General features: G+C 37.0%; 1 protein-coding gene across 1 annotated transcript in view; it reads left to right on the forward strand.

The window, feature by feature from the left end:
* The window catches only part of LOC136825441 (sodium/mannose cotransporter SLC5A10-like), a 405606-nt gene that overhangs the window by 138701 nt on the left and 249631 nt on the right, over positions 1 to 17274 (forward strand). The gene's annotated exons all lie outside the window — the stretch shown is intronic.

A 17274-nucleotide genomic window follows, 5' to 3' on the forward strand; every position in this document is an offset into this window, starting at 1 on the left:
GGTAAGTGACTGATTATTTCATTCATTCAGTAGAAGGTAAGTGATCGATTATTTCATTCATTCAGTATTAGGTAAATGATTGATTATTTCACTCATTCAGTAGTAGATAAGTGATTGATTAATCCCTTCTTTGAGTAGATAAGTGATTGATTAATCCCTTCACTCAGTAGCAGATAAGTGGTTGATTAATCCGTTTATTTGGTAGTAAGTGAGTGATTGGTTAATCCCCTCATTCAGCAATTCTTAAGATTGATTTTAAGTTATCTGGTGCCCTAATCAGTAGAACTGCCTACCAAGAAAGATTTTGTACACTCTCGTACTTATAAAAAATGCCTCTTTTATTTCTCTGGCCTTCATCAACCAAAGTGACAGTCTAATTAAAAAGAAAAGACCATATATACGTGATGTTTTTGCTTGGGATAACCCATCTCATCAGATACGTCAGACACGTCGCTTATTTTTTGACGTCGGATTAACCAGAGTATAGATCCCTTAAGACTTTGCTTGACCGTAGCCTTATCGAAGGGATCAGCATTTTGTTGATTCCCCGAAGATTTCCTATCCGGCTTTTGAACCTTGGCTTATTCCTATAGCTTTCATGGGGGCAAATATTTCCTCCAAAGATTACAAATTCTATAAAATAGATAGATGAGGGAAGTTTATGTAAGGTAAGATTAGTTAGGTAAGATAACAGCGGTTAGATGAGGTAATACAGCGGTAGTCTTATTAAGGAAATATTAAGCTAGGTTGGTAAGGTTGGTTACTCTACTGTACGTTTGTCCTTGTCAGATGCAGTTGTCCTTCTTCTACCCTTCTGTAGTACAGCACTTCCTGCGCCCTCCGGAAGCGCAGACGCTCCAAGCGCTGTACAAGTCTCTCTCTCTCTCTCTCTCTCTCTCTCTGTTGTTGTTGTTTATGATTAAGCTGACTTTAGGCCAGCACGGGTTCTTCTTCAGAGAGCAGCCCATAAATCCCTCTCTCTCTCTCTCTCTCTCTCTCTCTCTCTCTCTCTCTCTCTCTCTCTCTCTCTCTCTCTCTCTCTCGTTAATAGCCCAAAGCTTCTTGGATAAACAAGAGCAGCAAATTTTTCCTGTATATGTTGTTCGGACATAGCAAGTTTTTTTTTTTTTTTTTTTTTTGTCGAGGCGAGCGGCCAACTGTTATATATTTTGAAATAACTGTGGGTATTTCTTCCATTATGATGACCTCCCGGCAGTTAATTCACTTTGACACGTCTAAATTAATTTTCTTTTTGTTTGCCAACATGCATCAGATAATTGAAAACTGAAGTCTTTTAAAATGAATGCATAAAACTGAGAGGACATTTCTCTCTAGTTACAAGTAATGTATATAGCTTGGTTGGAAGAATAATGAAAAGTGTCTCTGGACAATTGACTTTTTCCATCCAGATTAAAAATATTGCTAGGCGCTGGGTCGTTCTTTAGCTTAATTTTACGTGGGATTGAATTTAAGTAGTAACTTGTGTAATGAGAATTGGATATGTGGAAAGTCAGGGAAAGTTAGAGTGACAGAATAAGTTCGTTAGACTGGGCCAGTCCCATTTTTTAGTTTTCTGTAAAAGAAAACTATTGTGCCGGCTTTGTCTGTCCGTCCGCACTTTTTCTGTCCGCCGTCAGATCTTAAAAACTAATGAGGCTAGAGGGCTGCAAATTTGTATGTTGTTCATCCACCCACCAATCATCAAACATACCAAATTGCAGCCCTCTACCTTCAGTAGTTTTTATTTTATTTAAGGTTAAAGTTAGCCATAATTGTGTATCTGGCACCGCTACAGGTGCCAACAACACAAGCCACCCACCAGGCCACGGTAGAAAGTTACATGGGCCGCGGCTGTACAGAAAACTCCATTGCGCCGAAGAAACTTCGGTGCATTTTTTACTTGTATATTTCACGAATACTTATATCCGTTTTCTTTCATTTTTTAATAAGAGGACACAATTATTTTAAACCATTCGTTCTTTTGAATATAAAACGTTTCGATGATTTGATCTGTTCTGATTTAATTTATTTTATTATCATAATACCGTAACATTACTATATTTAGCGTAAAGTAATAACATCCATTTCGCTGTACATAAGACGCTGGAAATTCTGGTTTAAGCAGTATTTAGTTTCATGCATTACGCGATGTTATTCAGAGCATGTAATTTTCTTTTTTTTTTTTTTTTTTGTGTATTGACGCGAGGTCATGTGTTTAGGGATCAAATAAAACTCAGCTTTAAGCCTTTTGGCCAGCAGCTTTGATTAAAAGTTACAACTACGTCGGGTTTGTTGCTTGGTATGTTTTTTCCAGACCTTGCAGGAGTAAAGCGATTGTGGTCGTATTGTTTCAGGTTATGCTGATGGTAATGCAAAGCACTGTCTGTATTTTATGCAGATGATAATGCAAAGTGATATCTGTATTTTATGCGGAAGGAAATGCAAAGCACTGTCTGTATTTTATGCAGATGATAATGCAAAGCACTGTCTGTATTTCATGCAGATGATAATGCAAAGCAATATCTGTATTTTATGCCGAAGGAAGTGCAAAGCTCTCTGTATTTTATGCAGATGATAATGCAAAGCAATATCTGTATTTTATGCAGAAGGAAATGCAAAGCACTGTCCGTATTTTACGCAGATGATAATGCAAAGCACTGTCTGTATTTCATGCAGGTGATAATGCAAAGCAATATCTGTATTTCATGCCGAAGGAAGTGCAAAGCTCTCTGTATTTTATGCCGATGATAATGCAAAGCAATATCTGTATTTTATGCAGATGGAATGTCTGTATTTTTATGTGGAAAACTCTGTCTGTATTTTATGCATGCAAAACACTGATTTTATGATAATTTTATGCAGAAGGAAATTTTATCTGGATAAACGCAAAGCACTTTGTATTTTATGCAGAAGGAAATGCAAAGCACTGTCTGTATTTTATGCAGATGGAAATCTGTATTTTATGTGGAATTTCTGTATTTTATGCAGAAGGAAATGCAAAGCAATGATTTTAATGATAATGCAAAGTAATATGTATGTTTTATGCAGATGAAAATGAAAAAGCAATACTTGTATTTTATGCAGATGTTAATACAAAGTAGTGTGCGCATTTTATGAAGATAACGCAAAACACTATCTGTATTTCATGCAGACTATAATGCACAGCACTGTCTGTATTTTATGCAGATGATAATGCAAAACAGTATGTTTATTTTATACAGTTGATAATACAAGGCAATAAATGTATTTTTGGAAGCCATATGTTTAATGCAAAGCATCAGATTTTTAAAATACCGAAATCAGTTATCATCTGAAAGCGATTAAGTGGGAAACTGTTTCGTAGGTTCAAAACAATTTGCGAGAGAGAGAGTAAAAAAAAAACATGCTAAGAACATGATAACGATGAGAATTGCAGCAGAAATCAGCAAGATAATGATAAAAATAAAATAGTGAAGAATTCTCAGAATATAACGAAAGTCTTCAGTAACAGTTTTTCCTTGCCTGAATTCCATTCCCTGTACTGCGTGGCACACTGTAGATCAGGGCCGTCCAACCCCATGCCCGTGGGCCAAAAGTGGCCTGTTTGATTTTGATTATTATCCTGAATAAAATAAATATTCCTTGCAAAATCAATAACTACAAAGAAAAGTTTCATTGGCGTCTGTTGTGTGTTACAACATATATATATATAATATATATATATATATATATATATATATATATATATATATATATATATATATATATATATATATATATATATATATATATATATATATATATATATTCTTTGCTATATATACCTTCAATATACATATATATATAGTTATATTGGTTCTTTTGCTACTTACCTTCAACCCCAGTTACATTGGTTCCTGCTACTCTACGTCCTTTTCGCTTTCATCTTTTCCCACTTATAGCTTCTAAGCTTTCTACAATTTTTAATTCCCACTTAACAATAAATCCTCTTTGCGAGCCCTGTGAGAATTCTAGAAATGTTGACTCAGCGGTTTCGTCAAACTCATTAATAATAATAATAATAATAATAATAATAATAATAATAATAATAAGCATGAATCTCAGTTCTGTGGTCAAGGTTTTTTATTTTTAAGACTCGTAGCACCCATCAAGCTTCGTCCCTCCCCCACCCCCAATAAGTACAGTGTTGAAATCGTATTCAAGGCTTCATCACAGTAAGGCGACACTTGGGTTACTCGGCAATTGTCGTTATTGACTCTTTAACTGGTTGTCATACCAGCGCCTAATTTCCTTTTTAATGACCCGCCCTACCATGTTATTGAGGAAGCGGTTATCCCTAAGTTGCTGGGCGGGTCTCTCGAATCCCTTCTGGGCATCTGCCCAATTGCTGCAATGGGAGAGGGCGAAGACGGATGTAGAGAGGCACCGACGGTCAACTCCGGGTAACGGGTGGGGCACTCAGCGGCACCGTTAAGGCAATACCCTGAGTTGGTGACCTTGGCGTAAAACGTAGTTTCTACGTCACTGTCATGGAGATTCAGAAGGACATTGAGGAAGAGTGGCTGGCCGTTATCATTCCTCCCAATCGTGTGAAGAGGCGTGAGAAGGATTCCTTATCGGCGATCTTCACAAAGTTGTCCCCCGTAGGGGGTGCCATCAGTGCACCTCACGCGGTGCACTGTAGGCATTACTTAGAGTTCTTTGCAGCGTCCCTTCGGCCCCTAACTGTAACCCCTTTCATTCCTTTTGCTCTACCTCCATTCATATCCTGTTCCTTCCATCTTACTTTTCACCCTCTCTTAGCAATTGTTTCATGGTGCAACGGCGAGCTTTTCCTTCTGTTACACCTAAATCTCATATTCCCATTATATTCACGAAGGTGTCGTCGAGTTAACGGCAGCATATGATGAGGTTTTCCATTTCTCTGAATTCTTCTTCTTCTTCTTCTTCTTCTTCTTCGTCCATACAACCCATGACGAAGCTCTCAAGGTCCATGCCTAAGGGGGAGGCCCTTGCCGTACTATCTGTCTATTTGTTGTCATTCCTCTTGCCCATTGGACAACTGAAGAGTGCCTTCTTGGTATAATGCCAAGAACAGCCTTCAGGGATTCCTTCGGGACGTATATAGGAGGCAGGAATGGAATGGAATACAAAATTTAGGCCAAAGGCCAAGCGGTGGTACCTTCGAGGTCATTCAGCGCTGAAAGTGAAATTGAGAGTAAAGGAGATTTTAAAGGTGTAACAGGAGGAAAACATCGCACTTGCACTATGAATCAATTGTTGGGAGAGGGTGGAAAGTAAGATGGAAGAAAGGGGATATGAACGGAGGCATAGTAAAAGGAATGAAAGGGGTGACAGCTAGGAGCCGAAGGGACGCTACAAAGAACCTTAAGTAATGCCTGCAGTGCACTGCGTGAGGTGCACTGACGGCACTCCTCCCCTCCCCTCCTACGGGGATAGGAGGTAGCGAGCCATCCTCAAGGGTAGCACGATGTCATTGGTGACGTTGCTGCGGACAAGTTCGAGGAATTCCGCAGAGGAGGCCTTGCAATGAGCACGGGAGATGAAAGGCGTCATGATGTGAGCTACCACCTTCGACAGGTGATAAGTGGGGGGCCGGAGATGTGGTAAATAGCAGGGCAAAGTGGTTTCCTCCGTCGCCATATAAGTAACCAAGGGCAAAGCCCTCTACTAAGTAGGGAAGTCTGCTGGTGCCGTCCTGACCGAGAGCGCTAACCGTCTCAGTGAGCTTGTTGGCCCGCCTTTTGATGTCCTTCATGAGATTCCTCCTTTTGGTCGTTTTGAATTCAATCTTGTCTTGTAGGATTGTGTTTGTTTGGGCTAAATAGTTTCTCTCTCTCCTCTCTCTCTCTCTCTCTCTCTCTCTCTCTCTCTCTCTCTCTCTCTCTCTATATATATATATATATATATATATATATATATATATATATATATATATATATATATGGATATATATATATATGGAGAGAATGAAACTAGCTTCAGGGAAGATATTGTTCTTGAGAAAGTTGTGCTTTGTTGAAAGTCTCTCTCTCTCTCTCTCTCTCTCTCTCTCTCTCTCTCTTTAATATATATATATATATATATACATATATATATAAATATATATGTATATATACATATATATATAAATATATATATATAACTATATATATATATATACTGTATACTATATATATATATATATATATATACATATATATATAACTATATATATACTGTATATATATATATATATACATATATATATATATATATATATATATATATATATATATATAGAGAGAGAGAGAGAGAGAGAGAGAGAGAGAGAGAGAGAGAGAGAGAGAGAGAGAGAGAATTTCAATAAAACATCTCCATTATAAACAGTATTCTCCCCGAAGCTAGTCCCATCGTAAATCACGTGATGAATGCTAGCCGCATCGATGTAACTCAGTACCCTACCCATAATAATTACAGGAAGAACCATTCATTCACTATATACGCGTACAACGGACTCCGAAGGTAGCAGACGAAGACGGATTCATCTCCTCCCCACCACGGTAATATGGTAATAGGTACGCACACACAGCCACATCACCTGTCAGCTTCGCTGTCTTGACTCATCTGTTTGTCGTCGCGTGGACGGGAAGTTTTAACCTTTAAGTAACATTAGTCAAGTCTGAGTGAGGTGTCTCTATTTATATTTTGTTTATGAAGTAATTTTGTTTTTTAAATTTTGGTGTTCATTATGTATCTAGATGTCTAGTATCAGAGCAGATGGTTCTTTCCCCTTCCATTGTACTCCACGACTGCGCGCAGAGTTAAAGGCTGAGAAATGTGGAAACACAGAGAAAAGTGGTGTAAAGGTCAGGGTTGCTGCTTTGAAATTGTTTTGAGCAATTTTTGAATAATATTCTCTGTATGATACACCGCACGTGTGTTCAGGCATTTTTAAGGTTACTGGGGTTACTCAAGGATTAGTGATCTCCAAGTTTAGACTTGTCCTTTTGGCGTGAAAGCATAATCATATCGATTGTGATTTATGACCCCTGAGTTTCAGATAAGTACAGTGTGTCAGAAACTTAAATTCGTATTACTACCTCCACCAGGGAAGTTGTGAATTCAGTTATTTTTGTTTGTTAACAGGTTTATATAAATACTTGAGTGTACTTTTTACAACAAAAATTTTAGCCAAAGTGGCCCTCGATTGGCAGGTGATTAGATTTTGCAAGGGGCATGAATTTAACTTTTAAGGGAAGGGACATTTTTGTGGATGCATTACAGATTTTGGAAACCGGATTTACTCATCACTTTTGTATTGAAAGTCTGGGTGTGTCTCCTCTAATCTGTAAGGTTTCTTGTGGATCCCGACAAGTGTCTTTTCTGGTTGACAGAAATATAATATGCTCAAAGGGATTTGACGTTTGCGGAGGTATGCGATCACTGAGTCTTATTATTATTATTACTATTATTTCCAGTTTACTCATACCCTGTAATTAAGTGTAATGTAACAGAGGGTCGAGACGGTAATTCCCAACGATATGGACCTAATATACCGTCCCTAAGCTCGGACCGCAGTATTTCAACTATATATATATATATATATATATATATATATATATATATATATATATATATATATATATATATATATATGTATGTATGTATATGTATGTATGTATGTATGTATGTATGTATGTATGTATGTATGTATGTATATATACACATATATATACACATATGTATATATATATATATTATATGAATGTCTTTTCCTGTAATACTACAGTGTAATATGAATATAAGAAGGCCCATTAAAACACTATTTAAACGTATATATGTGTGTGTGTATAAGTGTGTGTTTGTACATGTGAATTTGCCCCTGCGTGCCCGTGTGATTATGTTTACTAGAGTGAGTTAATCTGCCGTGGATGGCCAGTCTGAATCCCTCATTCCGTAAGTTCTTAGAACGCCGTAAACTTGCCTAAAGATACCCTGAAAACCTCTCCCAATAAATCCATCCATCAAACTTTATTAAAAATCTTCGTTGTTTGAGCCCGAGCACCATGCATAAGAGATCCCTTGGCCTCATGCAGACTTTTCAAAAGTTGAAGGTAATCTGGGCCAGTCAAGAAATGTTTGCATGCGCTTACGAAAAAAAAAAAAAATACTTTGTGTGTGGTATATACTATGAAACAAGTGAAGAACTTTGTGAGGTATATACTATGAAATAATAAAAAAGCATTGTTTGTGGTATGTACTGTCAAACAATGAAAATCTTTGTTTGGGATATATTATGAAACAACTGAAGAACTTTGTGTGGTGTATATTATGAAATAATGAAAAAAATTTGTGTGTGGTCTATACTGTGAAAAAAGTGAAATATTTTGTTTGGGCTATATTATGAAACTAGTGAAGAATGTTGTGTGTTCTATACTATGAGACAATAAAAACTTTTTTGTGGTATTTAGTATGAAGCAATGAAAAATTATGGGTGTGGAATATACTATGAAAAGAATGAAAAACTTTGGGTGTGATATGTACTATGAAACAATGAAGAACTTTATGTGTGGTACATACTATGAAACATGGCAAACTTTTTGTGTGGTATGTACCACTAAACAGTGAGAAACTTTGTTTGGTACAAACTATGAAACAAAAACCTTGTGTGTGGTATATATTGTGAAACAAGTGAAGAACTTTGTATGCGGTATATACCATGTAACGGTGAGAAACTTTGTACATGGGGTATACTATAAACAGGCGTAGAACTTTGTGTGTGGTATGTACTACGAAAAAATGAAAAACGTTTTGTGTGGGATTATTATAAAACAAATAAAAACTTTGGGTGTGGTATACACTAAAACAAATGAAAAACTTTGGGTGTGGTATAGACTGTAAAACAAATGAAAAACTTTGGTTGTGGTATACACTATAAAACAAACGAAAAACTTGGTTGTGGTATACACTAAAACAAATTAAAAACTTTGGGTGTGGTATACACTATAAAACAAATGTCAGCCTTATGCGTGTGCATACATACACGCAAACAAACGCAAAAACTTGTTTGTACTATAAGGACAACAAATGAAAAACTTTGGGTGTGGTATTTTAAAACAAATGTCATCCTTAGTCTTTGTACCTGCTTTTTCTGAGTCGCCTCTTACGAGGACATAGTTCATTAACGCGGAATTTTAGTTAATTTTGCCTTTTTTATTTAAGCCACGTTGTTAATTGGTAAGTCTGACCTTTTTTCTCTGAGAGAAGTAATTGAGGTTGTCTAACCCTCGCCTCTGTAAACAACCTTCTGTTTTTATAAATAATATTGACCATAATAGAGATCTGTTGTATAAACATGCTGTCTTAATTTTGCTGGTTCAGACCAGCAAATTATTATTATGATAGCAATTAGGTGTCACTTAATTTTCTGTAATGCTCCTTTTTCTGTACTTATTTGTTACTGTTATTCCATGTTTTTGTGTGGAGTTAGGATAACATCGTTATTGACATCGTTATTGTTATTATCATGGTAGTAGCTATTATTATTATTATTATTATTAGTATTATTAGTTAGTAGTAGTAGTAGTAGTGTTGATTGGATTATTCTTGTTGCAGTTTTTTTGTGGCAATGTATAACTTACATTGTTAATGTAGATTTTGCGTTGTCATGTAAATCGTCAGCTAATATCAAACGGATTGCTCGATCATGACGGTAACTTATATTATTATTATTATTATTATTATGAATATTATTAAAAAATACTCACAGCAGCATGAGTCTTAAAATGGAGAAACAAATCCACAGTTATGTAAATGTACATATGTTTAAAGATAAATCTGTACAGATAGCTTTCTGTTCGATTCCCCATTTCAGATCCCCGAAAGCTATCTGTGCAGGTTTATCTTTAAACATATATACATAATTGTGGATTTGTTTCTCCAGTATTATTATTATTATTATTATTATTATTATTATTATTATTATTATTATTATTATTATCAATGTAGGTTGAATTGTTCCTGCTTTAATTTGTTGTAGCATTATCAACTTACATTGCTGCTGTAGATTTTACATTATTAAACAAATCTTCCGCTAATACCGAACGGTTTTTTCGATAGAAGTGAGACCAACAGCATCCGCGCCACAATACGTCAGTGTCTCAGGATGCCTTTGTGTACAATGACCTTGTACGAGCTGTTATGTATTCAAGTAAGGTTGAAGAGATAAAAAACTTGATTGAACTCCTGCGAAGAAGATACGTACTAGCACAGACACGCACACACACACACACACACACACACACGCTAACACAAAGAATAAGGATTTTCATTGGTTGCATTGTAACGTATACACAAATTTGGTTATATATGCACACACACACTAACACAAAGAATAAGGATTTTCAGTGGTTACATTGTGACGCTTATACAAATTTGGTTAAAACACACACACACACACACACACACACACACGCTAACACAAAGAATAAGGAACATTTGGTCAAGTACACACACACACACACACACACGCTAACACACAGAATAAGGATTTTCATTGGTTACATTGTAACCCATACACAAGTTTGGTTAAATACACACACACACACACACACACACACCTAATACAAAGAATAAGGATTTTCAGTGGTTACATTGTAACGCATACACAAATTTGGTTACATAGCGTATGTTTCGTAGGCATAACATACGCAATTTTGTTCAAATAGTGTTTGTGTTTTAGGAATAATATACACAATTTTCTTCAGATAGTGTAAGTACTATAGGAATAACATACACAAGTAATTTACACAATTTTATTCAGTTGTCTAGGCTATGTGCTGTAGGAATAACATTAAAGAATTTGTTCATATAACGAGCGTGTTGTCACAATCACGTACACAATTTTGTTCAATAGTGTAATTGTTATAGGAATAATATAGACAGTTTTGTTCAAATAATGAATGTTGTAGGAATAACACACACACATTTGTTCATATAGTGTACGTGTTGTAGTAATAACATACACAAAGTTGTCTAAACGGCGGGCTATGTGTTAGAGGAATAGACAAATAAATTGACTGAATGAGCTGCAATGGTTCAGTGCAATCGTAGCTTATAGTTTAGTGTTCTTTTAAGTATCGGTAATATTTTCCATAAATTATTTAAGCGTCTCATGAATTGAAACCCCTACAGAGAGAGAGAGAGAGAGAGGATGGGGGCACTAACGTGTGGGCTCATGTGTTCTTTTCGCCTTGAAATGCGAAGGAGGAAGTTCCCTCCTCCCACTTGTCTGCCTCCCTACCTTCCTCCCCTCCTTCCCTTCTCCCCACCCATCCCCGGCCCCTCCCCTCCCCAGGGGGGTGATATAGGTAGGTTAACTCTGTCCACGGGAATGGATAGTGGCAAGGGCAATCCTTGTGTTGCGGAGGTGGGGAATGACAGGGGGATATCCCGTCCTCGGAGGGGGAAGGTGGGAGGGGGGAGTGAATATGGCCATGTACGAGGGCATAGGTCTTTTAAGAAGGCGCCGAGGGTGGAACAGAGGAAAGACAGTACGAAAAACAAGGGTAAAATGGGAAAAAATATGACTGTTATCAGCGACCTCCAGAGTATGGAGATGAAGGCATCTTTTTATTTCTTATTCACCTTTTTTATGAGTCATCTGTTACCTGACAAAAGCCATTGGCCAGACCTTGAAGGAGGAGTCTTATTGTTGGGACGTTGGCAACAAAAAAGAAAAGAAGTTAAGCAAATAAATAAACAAATTGTATAAATTGCAGCATTACCGGCGATACCCGCCGGTCGTGACTGAACTGAGCTCCACTGGGATTTTTCCAGAATCTGCGCGATAAGTCAAGGGATTATCCATCTGTGACTATCGGCTCTTTGCTTGCGAACTGTAGGTCAGGAACTCGATCCACTTCTGTCGATAAATAAAGAAAATAAAATTCGTTTGATAGCTTTGATTTTATAAAATATTTCGTTTCTAGTAATTTTTGTGATTTTGTGCATTTTCACCCAGGGGATGGCTTCTGGGAAAAGCAGTTGTCACTGCCATATCCATATCTTCACGTATGTATTTTAGATGAGCCCGCCCTACGTGTAGAAAGCTCCCACATTTTAGCCACTTCGTTAACCTATACAGGAGGCTCATGAGCAGTGCTTCGAACCCCCATACACCTACACAGAAGGCAGCTCTTCATTGGGAGAGTCGGTAGAGCTATGGACTAGCACTTGCTAGGCCCGAGTTCGAGTCTCCGGCCGGCTGATGAAGAGTTAGAGGAATTTATTTCTGGTGATAGAAATTCAGTTCTCGCTGTAATGAGGTTCAGATTCCACAATAAGCTGTAGGTCCCATTGCTAAGTAACCAATTGGTTCTTAGCCACGTAAAATAAGTCTAATCCTTCGGACCAGCCCTAGGAAAGCATGGGTCTGTATACTTACATCGAAGGATATCAGGAGTACTAAGACTGCTTTATTCATCTCCATCTGAAAAACATGGTCTGTCGCATCGAGGATATTAAGGCTGAACTTTTCTGTACCCTTTTCTCGCCGTTTATCAGTCATTTCTAGGACTTCATATACCCCATCTTCCTAACAAGTCCAAAATATACAACAAACTGCTGTTCTCCATTCTTTCCACATGACCAAATCATCTCAGTCTTTTCACATACACTAATCTGTTAATCACTCTTATGCATCCATATTTCTTATCCTTTTAGTTATTGTGCCATGTGTATGTTCTACACAGACAATCCATATCAGTAAATTAAATTGCTTTTCTTTTAGTTTTAGTTAACATCAAAACTTGACGTCTTTAAAAGAGTTTGCCTAACAGTTCTTTCATACCTTCACCACCTTGGCTTTCATGGACACTCTAAGTCTCTTTCCAATCTTTTGCACATACCCTGCTGTCTTTCTTGCTTTAGCTGTTGTGAGACTTAAATATCTCGTTCTACCATGTTTTGTTATTCACACTCCCAGATACCCATAAAAGTCAGTCATTTCTATTCCCTTGCCACATTCATTGCTCCATCTTCCCGGTTTTTGTTTACATGATAACCTTACTCCTCTTCCCATCAACTGTCATCATCTCTCCACAACACTTTAAAAAACTTGTCCATTAGTTTCTGCAGCTTCACTTCACTATCCTCACTCAATATTGTATCATTTCCAGATGTCAATCAGTCCACACTCATTCACAACTTTAAATGTATATTTGATTTCCTTTGTCCAACTTCTCACATTACTTCATCCATAAAGAGGTTAAACATATCCTTATATAGAACAAACTTTTACCCCAGACCAGTCACTCTCCTGCTTCCAACATAAAACTTTTAATGCACTCTGGATCCTTGTATGTCACAGATAGGTTTTCCCTTTGCTTCCAAACTTTTCACATTATTGTTATTAATAACACTTGATCCACACAAACTCTTCCCGATAGAAACCCACAATTTTCTGTCCAAATCATTCTGTCTGTCATCTGCCTTAATTTCTCAATCAAAATCCTTCTGTACACCCGCAATGGCATTCAGACTAATGTGATTACCATATAATTATTGCAGTCACCCCTATTCCCTATGCCTTTCTACAGTGGCACAGTTGTTCCTCTCACCCATTTCCAGCAAAACCCTTCCATCATTCAGACGTACCTTACAAACCCTGGTCAGCTACTCAGCCTCACTATAACTCCATGCTACACCATCTCTCTTGAATTGCCACAAAATCCCAGTGCCTTTCCAGTCTTTAACCCCTTAATTGCCCCCTCAAGAATACTCTAACTTACACTGACCCATTCATCTCTTGTGTTATTCACTTTTACCTTGCCTTTATCATTCACATTTACAAAATCATCATCCCTCATCTGTTTTCACTTCAGACGGCATCTCTAAATTTGATTTTGGGATCCATTTGTTCTTAAACCTTCTCTCTGCATGTACTTCTCAGTGGAACAGCTTTTAGTATTTCCAAACTCTCTTGTTGGCCTTTATGTCAACCAAGAAGGGAATGTAGGGAGTTAATGTTGAGTTAACTCTCCTAGATTGAAGTGCAATGAGGATGCTGAATGCAAATAAAAAAAAAAAAGGAAACCACTGAGGCGTAGAGATGTGAAGATGTGTAGAATAAAGATAAGAGGTTTTCGGAGAGAAAAGAATGGGTCTGTGTTTTGAGATGATTTGGTCACGTGGAAAGAATGGGGGATGATAAAATCAAGTGGAAAGGAAGACATAGAAATTGCTGGATAGACGGTGTGAAAGAGGTATTGGTATGGAAGGGCCGCGATTTCCCGAAAATACAAGAACACTTGCGAGATAGAGATGAGGAGCGCATGGCGTTAGGTAGGTTCGACATGTTGCTGATGAGTTGTTTGTGTAGGAGTATGAAGCTGTTGATATCGAATTTTTCTGCACAAGGGGTTTATCCACAACTGAGCAGTTTTAAAGTCATGAATGTGACATTGATCATTGTGTTGTTTTTTTCTCTGGAGCCACATCATGAAGGGAAAGTCTTGATGTAATTATATATATATATATATATATATATATATATATATATATATATATATATATATATATATATGGTATGTGTGTGTATGCATAACGTTGTTTGTTCTGCGCTCTGGCGTGACGTAGTTTACTTTTGATATGTAGGTAATGAACCTGATGAAAATTTCACATTGAACATATCTGATTTCCTTCCCCAAAAAAAGCCTCTTACCTCCTGAATTATTTATGCAACGACCATAAATGGTCAGTGATATATGTACATTATAAAGGGGTTTATGCGAGTGGGCATAAAAAAAAAATATACAAAGAATGGCGAAGGGAAATGGTTTGCTGGTGGTGGGGGGATGGCAGCGGGCGGGAGAAGAAGCACGAGGGGGGAGGGCTTGGTGTGGCGGGGAGATTCCCCTGAATGGCTAGGGTGGGAATCTCGTTGGTTTTTATAACTCTATATAAATGTGGTCAGATGACCTCCGTTGCTCTTGTATCCTTATGGCCACATTGTTGTCGACTTTGTTTGAATAATGACTGCCTTTGAATGACTTGCATTCGGTTCCCTTTTGACTTTTTAATGGTTTCCCCTGTACGTATCTCTTGAGTTTTCGGGAATTTTTCAATTTTTTTTGGGTCATTTTTTCGATTTTCTCTCTAGTTTTTGGAAAGGGGTTTTAAAACGACTGTCAGTTTGTTATTCTCGAGTTCTAATGGAATTGTTTACGTTTATTTAAACGTCTCTACTTTTTTTGTCTCTCAGGAATTGCAACAGCATTTTCCTTGGTTACTGAAGAACGTTTCGACTCTTCTCTCTAACACTTTCTAAGAGAATTTCTCTTAAACCGACTTGAGCGTCTTTCCTTAATTGTAAATCTCGAGGTACGCTCGTTTTCTTTATCTTTGACCTCCATTTTAGTTTTCTGTAAAAGAAAACTATTGTGCTGGCTTTGTCTGTCCGTCCGCACTTTTTCTGTCTGTACTTTTTTCTTTCCACCCTCAGATCGTAAAAACTAACGAGGCTAGAGGGCTGCAAACTGGTATGTTGATCATCCGTCCCCCAATCATCAAACATACCAAATTGCAGCCGTCTAGCCTCAGTAGTTTTTATTTTATTTAGGGTTAAAGTTAGCCATGATCGTGCTTCTGGCAACGATATAGGATAAGCCACCACCCGGCCGTTGGTTAAATTTCATGCGCCGCCGATCATACTGCATTATACCAAGACCTTGATTATACGTTGCAGCGGCTGTACAGAAAGCTCGATTGCGCCGAAGAAACTTCGGCGCATTTATTACTTGTTTCCCTTTGTCCAGAGACAGTCCTCAGCAACATCAGAAAAATGAACGAAAATCAGATAAGTGGTTTCATTGGTTCCATGTCCGCAAGTTAAGTTAACAACACCATTATACGTCAGGACAGTTAATGATTCCATAAAAAAATTGGATAAAAAACCACTACGTCAAGATTTCATTATAAAACTAGGTCGATAAAAAAAGGTAAAAAGCTAAAATGAGATTTTGCTATTAGCCTCGCCAAGGTTTCCTAATAAGTAAATAAAAAAAAGAAGTAAAAAAATATAACCCGAGTGTAGTCCATATTCACTTCTCGAAAATAAAATAATTGCATCTATTAACAAAAAAATGAAAAATGAGATTCAATACTGACATTAATGTGAACCACATCAAGTTTTCCTAATATGTAAAATTAAAAAAAAAAGTAAAAACTTAACCCGAGTTTGTCCATATTCAGTTCTCCGAAAAGAATTACATCTGTTAACAGGGCCTCACATTTTTGCCGAATGTTAAATACAACAAATAGAAAAATTAGGAGTTGGGGCCTCAGTCCACAAAACGCCATAAATCAAGGTGACGTTCTCCCCGGGGGAGATCTGCCTTCGGATTGACACCAATCAAGGGCGGCAGGTTTAATAAATCCTGCCACTGTACGGTCGACGCGGATGGCATTATAATGAAGCATCTGTTCGAATTACGTTAAATCTTGTGTCCTCATTACCTCTTCTGGCGGAGTTAGGAGGAGGGGAGTATTTTCGCTTGTGTCTGCTTGTGTGTTCATGTGTGTTCGCAGTATGCTTCCAGGACGGTTGAGTAGATCTTGATGGAACTTCACATATATATATATATATATATATATATATATATATATATATATATATATATATATATATATATATATATATATATATATATATATATGTGTGTGTGTGTGTGTATGTATGTATGTATGTATATATATACACAATATATCATACACACTATATATATACACAGTATATATATATACTATATATATATATATATATATATATATATATATATATATATATATATATAAGGTGACCCTTTCGAAATGATACAATTTTTAGTAAATTGTGTCTGAGATATCTTTATGTTGCAATGGAAACCACATCGCCCATCACGAAAGATGAAGATTTTTTGGTATTTAAATACCTAATAACTACATATTTGCTATAAATTTTTTTTTTTACACAGATGAATTATAATTGTAATTCCATAATTAGCACCTTTACCAAATCAGACATCTGAAGGTCTAGGTTGCAGTCAAGGTCTCATCTTTTACATCAACAGCATCAAAGCTCTTTTAAGGGAAAAAGATTTGTAACCCCTTTCAGATGCCCTAGGACACAGACTGGCGAGCAAAGGCACAACCAGCCCTCGAGGTCTGTGGGCAATCAGCAGTATTGAGTTTTGTATGCATTGTGGACGAAAATTTAGAGGACAAAAAATTCTCTAGTGGTACGTAAAATTTAGA

The sequence above is a fragment of the Macrobrachium rosenbergii genome, chromosome 37, assembly GCF_040412425.1.
Source record: "Macrobrachium rosenbergii isolate ZJJX-2024 chromosome 37, ASM4041242v1, whole genome shotgun sequence".
Taxonomy (NCBI): Eukaryota; Metazoa; Arthropoda; class Malacostraca; order Decapoda; family Palaemonidae; genus Macrobrachium; species Macrobrachium rosenbergii.